Source organism: Brassica napus, chromosome A1 (genome assembly GCF_020379485.1).
Source record: "Brassica napus cultivar Da-Ae chromosome A1, Da-Ae, whole genome shotgun sequence".
Taxonomy (NCBI): Eukaryota; Viridiplantae; Streptophyta; class Magnoliopsida; order Brassicales; family Brassicaceae; genus Brassica; species Brassica napus.
This window is the reverse complement of record NC_063434.1, coordinates 16,326,042-16,336,948: the sequence shown is the minus strand read 5'-3', so window position 1 is coordinate 16,336,948 and position 10,907 is coordinate 16,326,042.

Sequence of the window (10,907 nt, the reverse complement as noted above, 5' to 3'; positions counted from 1 at the left end):
GCTAATTTTTTGGGATATCCATCAATTGGATTGAACTTACTACTTGTGTTCTAGAGTAGCTAATTAGAATCATGTTGTTAGGATAATTAGACGCAAGCGAGAGCATGGTCTATTACATGAACCATTTATATTGTGCTAAGATTACTAGAGAAAGACAAGATTTGATCTAGGAACCTAGTGAACAGAGTTGAAACCCGCTCGCGAAAGCTTGCTAGAAGGGTTGTCGATCGACAATTCGTTAGTAGTATCGATCTTGATTTGAAAGGTGTATCGATCGACATTCCTATAGAATCGGTGATCGACACTTTCTCAGGATCAACATGCGAGAGCGAGAGCTGAGATCTTAGATTTAGTAATAGATAAGCTAAACATGCGAGAGTTGATAGATTATTCCTTAGTGTGAGTTCTATAATATCCAACCTTAATCTCTATACTAATATAATCCTGATTGCCTGAATAGAAACCCTAAGTCTAGCAAACCATCCTTCCATCCAACCCCAACCAATCAATCGAGCAATTACTTTGCTCACACCACTGCTATTTACATTTAAACCATTTGACCTAGCTTAATCTTATAAGTCCCTGTGAATTTGATCCCTAAGTGCTACAACTTGACCTCTTATTTGAGAGAGTACAAATCACTCTTTATGGTAATTTGAGTGAGATATCAAATTTGGCGCCGTTGCCCCTTTAATCACCATTAGATCTTATTTAGTTAGATTTAGTCTAGGTTTTACTATTGTTCAAAAACAGATAATTTTTTTTCTTTTGTTTCAGGTACATTCATCTTATTACCAGCAACAACAATGAAGAGAAGATTTATGGGTTCTTCAAAGAGGAGCCTGCTGATTCATGCATGATCCGTAAGCCTACGAGGGAAGCATTGATCAACACCCTCCAAACAACAGCAATCGACAGCGTGAACCAAGCATCGAATAACACTATTCATCATGTGTCGGAAAACACTATTCATTCCGTCGTAACCGATTTTGACCCCAACAAAGCTCGATTAAGTTGGAGGCCAGCTTTGGTTTTTCCAAACATTCTCAGCAAGTGTGAATAACTGGTAGGCTGATCCACTTTAGCATCTCTAGTACAATCTGCAGTCAATAAATGAAAGAATGGTGCTAAAGAGTTGTTAGATGAGTAAGGAACATTGTAGAAGTTCATTTTCTCTTTCTTGACTTAATAAAACTTTATAAAAACATTTTTAAAACTCATTGGTAAATAATATTAGTAAACCTCCTCATCCCCAGACTTAAATTATACTGTCACCAGCGTATATCTAGCCGAAGTTTAGTGATAATATAAATCATAAGTACTTAATGTAACAAGGAGAACGATATACCTAATTGCTGATGTTGATGTCGATCGACACAAGAATGTGTCTATCGATCGGTGCAAGTGACGTGATGTCGATCGATGTCGACCTTGTCTCATCGGTCGATGACAAGTAACCTCTCCTTGGTTTTCTTTTTTAGGTTTTCTGGTTTTCTATTTTTTTAGACCTTCAATAACGTAAAAACGTAATTAAATAACATAGAATAAATAAAGCTATAGAAAATACCTAATAGTGGGTTGCCTCCCACTTAGTGCTTTGTTATAGTCATTTAGCTTGACTTTGGAGGTTGCTTTTGGCTAGTAATGATCAAAGTGACCACTTGGTTGTATGCAAGTGTCCACTTCATCTTTGCTCATCTGGAACCAAGTGCCAATGAAGCTTCTTATGGCCTCATCTCCTCTGAACCATTGATTCTTCAATCTTTCTCTAGCAATCTCACTTGCATGCATTATATGCTGATGATTCCCAATGTTGTAATGTTGCATTCCAAGTCTGGCATATGTTGTTTCTGTGATGTCCTTCAGCTCCTGGTAGACATCTTCTTTCAGCAAGTCTTGAGAGAAAGTGGTCTCATCAAACTTATTTTGTAGTGACTTCTCGATAACTAGCTTGCTTCGTCTTGTTGTGTAGTCGTCGTCGATCGATGGTAGAGTTCTTCTGTCGATCGATGGTGACGGTTCTGCTTGAGAATCGAGTTATCTCTGAATCATAACCATCTCCTATTGCAAAGCGTCCAGGCGTGTGGTTAGGAAGTCTACACCATCACGTAGTGGGTGGTAAACACCATCTAGTTGATAGGTGAATGATTGTAGCCTATCTTCGAATGGTGCTAGTCCTTCATTGATCGATGCTTAGATGTTAGCGTTGATCGATGGTTGAGTGTGAGTGTCGATCGATTTCAATCTATCTTCACCGACTTCATGTTGTTTCTGAAGAATGGATAGGTTTTGCTTCATCTCATCCATGCATGTGGTCAACCAATTGATACTGTTGTCGAACGGGTAGTAGATGTCATCAAGCCTCTTTGAAAGAAAATTGTCTGACGTTCTGATAACTTTGTAGGTTTCATTTACTAGCTCATCAATCTCTGATTTGTTGTAGCTGTTTTGCTATGGCGTGGCCAAACCGTCTATCGATGAAAAGGATCTTCTGTCAATCGATGGTCGAATAGCAGATTCTTTCCTCGGTTGGAAAAAGAGGTCGGATCCATGCATGGCAAAAATTTCTGCAAAATCTTCCTTTGAAACATTGAGGATACTTCCATCCCTCGTGCTCGTTCTGCTGAATCTCTGAAAATACCAAATTCATCAGGAATTATATAGTAATCAGTATTATTATTCAAATGGTCTTCGGATAGATGTTTGTAACGAATGACGGTCGATGGGTTGTTGCTGCTGTCGATCGTTGGCGGCTGACGGCTGAGACAGATTCCTTATCTATAGGTTAGGGCAAAAAGTGTTGCATCTGCTCCTCTCTGGTTTCCGGTTTTGACGTCGATCGATGGCATAGGCTTGCTGTCGATCGATGGCATAGGCTTGCTGTCGATCAATGTTGACGTTACATCTACAGACGATGTATGGAGAAGTCCTCTATTATCCATGGCAAGATGGTACTCAATGTTCTTCTCTCTGTGGTAGTCCTCGTCATACTCATCAGATCTCGTCTCAGGTAGTTCAGTGTTCACTGCGAAACTCTAATGAAAGCTCTCCTATGCCCAACTACCAATAGAATAATTGCCTTGTTTGCTGATCGTGTCACCGTAGTGGTAATCAATCGCTGTCTGGGGCTGTGTAGCAACGTCAAAGCGCGGATAGCAGTGTGATAGCAAAGTGAAAGTCTAATTCGCAAGAATACTGTCGATCGATTCTTTGGACTTGTTGTCGATCGGTAGATTAATGTCAATATCGATCGAAGGTGAAGTCCCGCTGTCTATCGATCCTGAATACTAGGTTTCGTATTCATCCTCATAATTGAAGTAGCATACTGCAATGAATTATGTGTTAACCCTAGTGTCAGACGTCCGTAGTCTCATAACTCTGACTGGATCATAGTGGACATCAGGATTTATTAGTGTCAGACATAACTGATTTGTCTGCATGTTGCAAACTGCTCCTACAGTGGCCATGAAACCTCTCCCAAGCAGTAGAGAATGATTCTTTTTCTGCTTGTTTTCCAGGACATGGAAGTCAACTGGAACTAGTGCGTTTTCAATCTGCACCTCAAGGTCTTTGATGATTCCTCCTGAGTTCCTCGTAGAATAATCCACAAATCCTACGATGGCTCTATCTTCAAACCCATATGGTCTTCCATTACCTTGGGTAGTATGCTGACTGATGAACCTGTGTCACACATCGCACATGGAAATTCAATACCCTTAACCAATCAAGGTACTGTAAATTTCCTAGGATCACTATTCTTCTTCAGTGTAATTCTTTGCTTCATCTTCTCTCTGATCTGGTCGAAGATCATATGTATGTCCTGCTCAGTTTCCTTGGTTTCCCTGAAAAACATCCATTGCCTGTGGGTAAGGTAAGCCTCCTCGAATGGCTTGTCCAAGGGTATCCGGAGAACTCTTTTGGTGAAGCTGTCCATCTCCTTCTCGTTAACTCGTCGCTTGAGATGCTTAGGATCCTTTTCCTTTTTTTTCCTCAAGGTTCTCCTCTCAGAAATCTGATCAACTTGCATTGTCTCTAGTGCATCATCTGAAAGCTGTTCGAAGTTATCTGCCATGTCTTCTGAAGGTTGAGATGGGTTTCTGAGTGTTTTTAGTCGTGCTACATCTATCTTTAGTAATGGCACTTGGTAGGTCAGAGGTTGTCGTCGATCGACGGTAGATGCATTGCGTCGATCGTCGGTTGAATGTGGATGTCAATCTTCGGCTGGATCCGGTTGTTGATCGATGTCAGACTTCTTGATACGGCAGGGTCTGGGTGGATGAGGGTGTTTAGCTGCGCACTCCTCGTGAGTTAGGATTCTGACTGTCGTGCATGCTGCAACCTCTTTTATCGATCGATGTACGTCAGTCGATATTCAAAGCTCGGCGTCGATCGACACCAATGTGAACCGTCGAAACTCATGGAGCTTTCGACTTGGAAGTCGCCCTCCTGAAGCTTCTGCTCCTTAACCACTTGCCAGAAATCATCATCTATGATGACATTCACGTGGTGCTTTCATCTCCTTTACCCTTCATGAAGGCTTCCTACCGTTTAATAGTGTCTGCAGTCTTAACCACTTGTGTCTCCAACTTCCAAACATATGTGTTCAAAGACTCAAACTTTGTGTTCAGCTCTGAGTAGACAACAACTATCTTCCCATTGAAATTCACCATCAACTTCTGCTGACCCTCAAGAACTTGATCAAGCATGGGCTCTATCTTGCTCTCTCTAGTCTGTTGTGGTTGATTTTGGTAGTAGGAATTTCCATAGGGTTTGTTGATGATGTTGTAGTTGTTGCTGTAGGGTTTCTGGTATTGTGAACTCTGGTTGTATCCACTCTTCTGGCCTTTGCCATGGGAGGTTTTGTATCCACTCTAATTTCCAGACCTCTTGATGTGATCTTGCCAAGCAAAGGAACTAATGCAACTAAGGAGATAGAACAACTTGTACCAAAACTTAAGGAAGTCAAAGAATGTGACTCGGTGGATGCTACAAAATAGATGCAATCCAGTCGATACAATTCTATGGATGCAACCCCGTGGATGTCATTCTGACGTTTTAAACGTACCACTTGGTCCGTTGAGTAGGTTTAAGCAACCAAGGTTCCAGCAAGCTCTTCACCAACTCCTACACACTATCCATGGCAGTCTAGAGTGTGCTGATCCAGCCACACTGGTTGTGATTTAAGCCGCCTAGCTCATTCATCAAGAGAGTTGTTGTGACTTGCACTCTTTTCCTTGGTTTGGTTTTGTCCCACTGGGTTTTCCAAACAAGGTTTTTAATGACGCTTGGACACAACACTACACATGAGCCTCTTAATGAAACCAGACCAATATCTCTTCTAATTTTTGTCCATAAAGAAGGATCTAGAAGCTTATCTTTTAAATTTGAACTTTAGTTTTTATTTGCATTAATTAAGTTGTGTGTTTCCAAGAAGTTGTGCATGTACAGTCTTCTTCTCTTTATATATCTGGTTAAAAACTCAATAAGATTATCAAACTCTTTTCTGTTAAAAATTATCTCTGAATCTTGTTTGATCATTGTTTGTCTTGTTCATGTTATGATCTCGTTTCTACATCTACAAGCAAACTCAGATAGTCTAGGAGCCATTCCGCAACTCTGAGAAGTATCATCTCAATCCACTACTTGTTTCATCATCGCAATCGTTGGAGAGCATTCATGGACATGATCATCTTATCCAGGATCACACCAAGTGGTATCAAAGCAGATCTCCATCATCAGGTTGTGTTTTTTTTTCAGTTTTGCAACTTTTAGACTTGCAACTTTTAGACTTTTCGTATTTTGTTATCAGATCCGTTCTAAAGTTTAGATCTTCTTAGATTCGTGATTAATCTATCCAGATCTTGTTAGATTCATATTTATTATGATCAGATCTACCTAGAACAAGTGTTGAAATTGCTAAATAAGTGAACTAGATTCATAAAATTGTAGAGAGAAAAAAATTAGGGTTTTTATTGCAAAATTGGAATCTGATTATTCTAGATTCAATTCTATTACTTTCTGGTATATTATGTTTATGTGATCTCTTTTGCTGGGTTTGTGTTTGGAAAATCAACAGGAACCATGGGAGAAAAACACAATTGGAACAATGGAATGGATCAACTGCTACTCGATGCTTTGACTGCATGCATGATTACTTTTATGGATCAGAGACTATAGAACTTCATGGCTGAGATTGTGCATTCAGATCGGGAAAGACCCAGAAGAATTGCAAACCAACCTGCTACAGAAAGCTACTATAGCCATTCAAACCGATCCTGTGGCTCCAGAAGAAGAAGGCAAGACATAGGAGATAGGCCACAAACCAATGATCCTCTGGGTGGTTTGAAACTGAAGATTCCTGAGTTTAAAGGCACTGCTGAACAATAAGAGTATTTAGAGTGTGAAAAGAAGATTGAACTTGTGTTCAATTGCAGAAACTACACTCAAGAGTACAAGATGAAGCTTGCTCCTACTGAGTTCAAAGAGTATGCACTAAGTTGGTGGGATAACTTGGTTACAGCAAGAAGAAGGGCTGGATATTTTCCTGTTGAAACATGGAACAAAATGAAGGTGATCATGAGAAAGAGATTTGTACCAAACCACTACCATAGAGAGCTGCACTTCATGCTCAGGACACTGTCTCAAGGAAGTAGATCAGTTGAAGAATATTATAAGGAGATGGAAACCCTTATGCTGAGAGCTGACATACAACAAGACAGAGAAGCAACAATGGCCAGATTCATGGGTGGTCTAAGCCACATCATGGACAAACTTAAAGTTCATTACCAAGTCGAGATGGAGGAACTTATACATAAAGCATTCATGTCTGAGCAGCAGCTAAAACGAAGAAGTTACAAGTCTAGCTATGGAGCCAGCAAGCCACACTACCAGAAGGACAAAAAAACCAGTGAATCCAAAACATTCTTCAAGCCTAGAGTGGAGGAACAGTGTATTAAATAAAGGAAGTAGCCACTGCATTGTGGGAACCGAAATTCGCACTGTCGATTTCCGTTTAAATAAGGAAACTAAGAAAACCCTAGTTTCCCAGAGGACCCGGATATCTGTTAATTACCACACGTCAAGCAATCAGAACACGAGAATAACAACGATAAAAATAAGAAATCGAAAAGAGAGCAAAATAGATCTTATTCCGAATCTGCGTCTGAGCGTTACAACAAGGTATAAGCCTGGGCTCGAGAGCTGTCGGCGAGATTCCTAGTTCTAGCAACCCTAAGACGGCTAAACCTAATTGAGTCGCAGCTCGAAATAACAAAAACGGAAAGTTGCCTAAATCGCTCTAAGTGCTAAGTTTGCTCTGAAAAAGTTCTCTCTTCTGCTCCTCGCCTAGGACTCCTTATATACTAGCTCCAAGGTCGGTTTACGCTTTTACTCTTCTGCCCTTAAGCCGTCATAGCATAAAAATGGAGATATTCCATTTTTCCCGATCTTCACAATTATCTTCAAAACTTCCGTATTTATCCGCGGAAACTTGACATTTATCCTTCCTTGCGGGCCAAGCGCGAACCACGCTGTGGTTCACGGGCTTTTGGTTAGGAAAGATCGTAGGATGGGCCTCGAGTCGTGTTTTAGGTCCCTTTGGGCCGTCTTCCGACTCGACACGTTTACTACGAGTTTTCCGCGGTTTCTAATCCGCGAAGTTTGATCGATGAATTAGAATAGCGGGAATCATAGACTGAGCTTGCTACGGTCTTCGGGAGATAGCATTCGAAGGTTTGACGAGAATGCAAGGACTGGTGTCGTATCGATGTTCGGAAAGGTTCAATCGCTATACAGCGACCGATCTTTGGCTCGAGCCCGGTCGCTATGTAGCGACCGAGCGAAACGAGTGCTCGGTCGCTACGTAGCGACCGAGCTTCGGCTTGAGCTCAGTCGCTACGTAGCGACCGAGCAGGACGATCGCTCGGTCGCTACGTAGCGACCGAGCTTTGGCTCGAGCTCGGTCGCTACGTAGCGACCGAGCGGGACGATCGCTCGGTCGCTACGTAGCGACCGAGCTTTTGGCTCGAGCTCGGTCGCTACGTAGCGACCGGGCGGGACGATCGCTCGGTCGCTACGTAGCGACCGAGCTTTTGGCTCGAGCTCGGTCGCTACGTAGCGACCGAGCGGGACGATCGCTCGGTCGCTACGTAGCGACCGAGCTTGGCTGAGCTCGGTCGCTACATAGCGACCGAGCGGGACGATCGCTCGGTCGCTACGTAGCGACCGAGCTTTGGCTCGAGCTCGGTCGCTACGTAGCGACCGAGCGGGACGATCGCTCGGTCGCTACGTAGCGACCGAGCTTGGCTGAGCTCGGTCGCTACGTAGCGACCGAGCGGGACGATCGCTCGGTCGCTACGTAGCGACCGAGCTTGGCTGAGCTCGGTCGCTACGTAGCGACCGAGCGGGACGATCGCTCGGTCGCTACGTAGCGACCGAGCTTTGGCTCGAGCTCGGTCGCTACGTAGCGACCGAGCGGGACGATCGCTCGGTCGCTACGTAGCGACCGAGCTTTGGCTCGAGCTCGGTCGCTACGTAGCGACCGAGCGGGACGATCGCTCGGTCGCTACGTAGCGACCGAGCTTGGCTGAGCTCGGTCGCTACGTAGCGACCGAGCGGGACGATCGCTCGGTCGCTACGTAGCGACCGAGCTTTGGCTCGAGCTCGGTCGCTACGTAGCGACCGAGCGGGACGATTGCTCGGTCGCTACGTAGCGACCGAGCTTTGGCTTGAGCTCGGTTGCTACGTAGCGACCGAGCGGGACGATCGTTTGGTTTGAATCCCAAAGAATACTTCTTCGTAGAAATAACCTCGTATAGTTTATTTCGACGAAAATTACATCCCTTCTTTAACCCTTTCGGAAATACGATCTCTGAGGATTTTCGGATGGTAATTCCGTCGTAACCGTTTTTGACCCCAACAGTTAGCCCCCCAGCCCGTTAGGATCATGCATGGGGGGATCCTAGCGTGCGGTTAGGCATGTTTGGCAAGTTAGGCGTGATGGATGGAATTAATATGCGAAAGTCCGAGCTTGAATAGTAAATCCTCATGTCTTATAAGAAGAGAGGTAACTTGTTCCATAATTTTTTCACTTTCTTGTTTTTTCTCTAAGATCTTTCAAAAACTTTCTATCTTTCTCTCCACCCTTTTCCTCTATTCTCTTAAGAGAAGTGTAAAGATGTCGAGCAAGAAAAAGATTGCGAAAAAAGGGTCTTCGTCCGCGAGTCCTTACGAAGAGCTCGTCGTTCCGAAGACGGAGTTCGTGCCTCACTCGGTGCATCCTGCCGAGAACGAGGCATGGTGGGTTGCTCATTATGGCTCGCTGATCCCTCCCAAGGAGAAGCCATTCCCGGTCCTGGTCCATCGTGGAGTCGAGGGAAAAGACGCAAGTAGGACCACTGACGAGTTTCTCGCGACGATGCGGTCGTTCTACCGCATCCCGGATGTTGTGGAGTTCCGGGTTCCCTGCCGCGGGGAATGTGCTAACAACCCCCCGGAGGGTTACTTTACTTGTTATGAGGTGTTCATAGTGCGTTGTCGCCTCTGGTTCCCCATACCCGAAATTCTCGTCCGAGTGTTGGACCGTTTTGAAGTCGCGATAAGTCAGTTGACACCCCTTGCCATTCAGCACCTTATTGGGATCTTGATCCTAAGCTATGAGCATGGCCTTTCCCTTTCCGTCGATCATTATGAAGCGCTTTTGAGGCTTCAACTTGTCAAGGATACGGATAAGCATAGGTTTGTCCCTCGGAAATTTATGTCGGTGGTTAAGAAGTTCATTTCGAACTTCAACTCGTGGAAGAAGTTCTTTTTCTTTGTTCGTTTGGACGCTGCGTCCGTCGAAGAGAGTTGCATTCCACTGTTCCGGAGGTTGCCGAACAATCGTCCCTTCATCAATCCTCTTGCTCCGTTCCCTGAGGATATTATCGCGGTGAGGGATCTTCTCAGGAATGGTCCCTTCTTCTGGACTTCTTTCACGCCGAGAAGGGTTCGGAAGGCGCTGAAATTTGTGCACCCTGGTCCAGCTTTGGACGCGGATACGGGAAGCGACTCCGAACCCGACGGCCAGAGTCCCGTTGAAGCTCCGACAGCCGCGCCGGAGTCGAGCTCTTGGAAGGGAAAAGACGTCGATCTCGGCGACATAGAGTTTTCGATGGATGACTCTATGCTTCCAGGATGGGATCCGAACCTTGCTTACGGCGACGGAAGCGGTTCGAGCGAAGCCCCCATTCCGGACTTCGATGATTTCTTTGCTGGGCTGCCATCGGGTTTCGATGCTCCTCCTCCTACGAAAGAATCGGCGAGGCCGAGAGTCGTTGCGGAAGGATCTCGCATCATCAATGGGGTTAGTTTTTTTTTTGGGAATTTTTAAGTGATTGTCCTATGTATGGATTTGTAACACGCCTATTGATTTTGCAGGGCCTGAGCTTGCTGGGCTCGGCCATCGAGGCGGGTCATAGAGAAGCCATGGTCTACCGCTTCAAGGCGGAGAAAGCGGAGCGGGATCTCGCCCGCGTGCAAGGCGAGATGCTGGAGCGAGAGGCACAGCTTACTCGTGATCATGCGCGGGCTGTTCGCAGATCGGAGAGGAAAGGCAAAAGAGAGATCGTCGAGGTGATGAAGACTCGCGCATCTCAGTTCCAGGTTGAGTACGGGAATCTTAAGAATGCCTTTACCTCGGTGGGCGACTTTCGCGAGTGCCGTGGTTCGGTCGGAAGTCTTTGGAGGACGCAAGCCGACGACTATGTGTTTGAAGAAGAAATGAGCTTGATGAAGAGTGGGATGAGTGACCGTGCCCACGCTGAGGCGCTTATCCCTCCGATCGACGAGAGGATTCAAGGGTTCTGGGATTCCATCCCGGTTTCTCCTGATACCGAGGAGGTCCCGATCGATTTTCACGGCGGTGGCGA